Source organism: Mesocricetus auratus, unplaced genomic scaffold (genome assembly GCF_017639785.1).
Source record: "Mesocricetus auratus isolate SY011 unplaced genomic scaffold, BCM_Maur_2.0 contig_10304_pilon_obj, whole genome shotgun sequence".
Lineage (NCBI taxonomy): Eukaryota > Metazoa > Chordata > Mammalia > Rodentia > Cricetidae > Mesocricetus > Mesocricetus auratus.
In genome coordinates this window covers 1-2,641 of record NW_024432449.1, presented here as the reverse complement: position 1 = coordinate 2,641, position 2,641 = coordinate 1, and the positions used below count along the sequence as shown (strand labels likewise).

Below are 2,641 nucleotides of genomic sequence, written 5' to 3'. Positions count from 1 at the left end.
CTTTTTTTTCTTTTGAAACAGGGCCTAGAACCTCCTCCAAGAGTTCAGGGTGAGAGTGTATCTCTCATTGTTCGATGGGAGTCCAAAGTCCATTTGTATACCTGGGATAAATATTGATCAACTGCTCAAGGCTCAATAGATTACCTAGGCCTCCTCACTGACACCTACAATCAGGGGGTCTTGATCAGACCCATGCTGGATTCCCAGGCATTAGTCTGGAATTGAAGAGCTAACCCTTGTCAGGTCAGCTGTTTCTGGGTATTAAACCCGCCCAGTCTTAATCCCTTTGGTCATCAGTCCTCCCTCTCTGTCACTGGCTTTCTTGAGTTCAGCTCAGTGCTTAGCTGTGGGAGTCTGCCTCTTCTTCCATCAGCCACTGAATTAAGGTTCTGTTTCCTAGACCCTCTGGCCATGGGATTGTAGGCTGGCACTTCCCAGATCTGTGACTAAAATCCATATATGAGAGAGTACAGCCATGTTTATCTTTTGCACAGCTATATTTTAAACACATGCCAATCATAAAATAACTAAAGAGAGAAAAATCTATTTTAAAATTGTGATTAATAATGTCCACACAATGCATTTGACATTAACTAGTTTAAGTCATAACTCATTTTTATATAAATCTGTATTTATTTCAACATTTCAATTTAGTTTCGAAATAATGGCATGTCAAATGTGCAAATGTGGCCTTTTAGAAATATTGTCTCTGAGCATGGTGGGGGTCTACCTTCTGTTTCAGAGGAATGGGGATGGGGACTGTCCTAGTACAAGGATTGAAGATGGGACTTGGCAAGATGTCAAAACCCTGTCTCAAACTATAATCAATTATGTAATATGTTATATTATTAATTATGAGTTTTAGTGCATGTTTAGATTTAGACAATGCCTGTGTAATTGGGATAAAGAACATGTATTTCCATAAGTTCCTAAAGCAAACTTGTTACCCACTTATACTCACACTACACTCCAGATAACACTAATACATTGTCCACAGCTATCATGTAAATAGAATCTTATGGAATTTAACTATTTGAGATTGTCTTCTTAGTTAGTGTCATTGTAGAGTGAGACAGTAGAAACAATGGTTCAGAAAGATGATTGGTAGACAGATAGGTGGTAGGCAGATGATAGGTTTTTATCTATTGCTTGAGAATTTCACTCATGCATTTAATGCTGTTTAACCAGTCCAACCAGTCCTTTCTCTCTTGTCTCATTCCTGTCCTATATCTACCACCATGATTCCTTCCCAACCTCATGTGCTCTTTTAAAGATGCTCACTAAGGTCTTCTGGTCAGTTCACCTGTCCCTGTCCCTGTAGCTCTCAGGTTTCTCTGAGGCTGTCACCAGTAGGCTCAAGGCCAGGGCAGGGCAAGTCAGTTTCGCCATTTAGCTCATAGCTTGGTTCGCAGCCATGGGTGCCCTATAGCGGTGTCCCACCGAGCCAGGCTGGGCATGGGATGGCCTCTTGCAGTCCGCTCATTCCGGTGGCACCTGGGCCAGCATGCATGCACATGTGTTGGTGTGCACAGACCCTCTGCAGAGGTGCCTTCGTTGCTGCCTGCCTCTCTCGAAGTGCAGCTGAGGTGGAAGGTGGAGAAGTTGGAGATCGAGCTGCAGAGCTGCAAGAGGCCAGTGCAGGATGTGAAGAAGCTTCTGCATCATAAGGAGCAGCTGTGCCAGAGCACGAGAGCAATAACAAGATGCTCCCCACACAAGTAGAAGAACTCAGTAAAATACTCCATTGTGAGAGACATGAAGACAGGAAGAAGTCTGATGTAGAAGTACAGACATGGAACCATGCATCTTGGTCAATTTCAGATTATTATTATCAGTCATATTATAATGATGATAGTCTTCCCAGTAAAGAGAGAATTGATTGTACAACAGAGTCAGTATGCTCAAGCTTCTATGAAAGATGAAGCACAAATAGACAGTGATAGTCATGCTGTTAATGATGGAACAGACTGTGTAAAACATGGTCAGGAGTATCATTTCACATTCGATTCACAGGAGAGTACATCTGCCTTAGTAGCAGAGGTCACAGCCTTGGTAGGGTCCTCGATAGTGGACAGTTTCAAAGCTGCAGCAGAAGCTGCTGTGTCACAGACTGGCTTTACCTACGATGAGAACACAGCATTGTATTTTGACCACAGCACTGGTTTCTATTTTGATTCTGAAAACCAACTGTACTATGACCCTTCCTCTGGGATTTATTACTACTGTGATGTGGGAAGTGGTCGACACCAATTTCATTCTCGAGTAGATTACAGCCTTCCCAGACCTCTAGCACAAAACCAAGCAAAGATAAAAAGCTGAAGAAGAGAAGAAAGGAGCCAGGCCTTTTTACAGCAAATGATGAAAAGGGCTTGAGTTCAGAAGATCAGAACATCATTAGCGTTGAATACATAAGCTTCAGTGAAGAAGAAAATTCCACAAAAACGAAAAAGAAGGCCAGAGTTGACACTGCTCATAGAAGTCGTCCCTTAATGCTCGCTGCTCCAGTTAGTGGGGGCACTGTGGCATCTCCTGGTGATGATAACTCAGCTTCATTGAAGGATGCGAATGTTACAGAGAGCAAGAGTGAACCAGAAGAAGGTGAAATTACAGACTCTCAGAGTGAGTACAGTTCCGATGAAGA

General features: G+C 42.8%; 1 pseudogene; it reads left to right on the top strand.

Annotated features, from left to right (window-relative positions):
- The first annotated feature begins 1,003 nt into the window (after positions 1-1,003).
- Positions 1,004-2,619, top strand: LOC121138349 (annotated as a pseudogene).
- Positions 2,620-2,641: the final 22 nt, after the last annotated feature.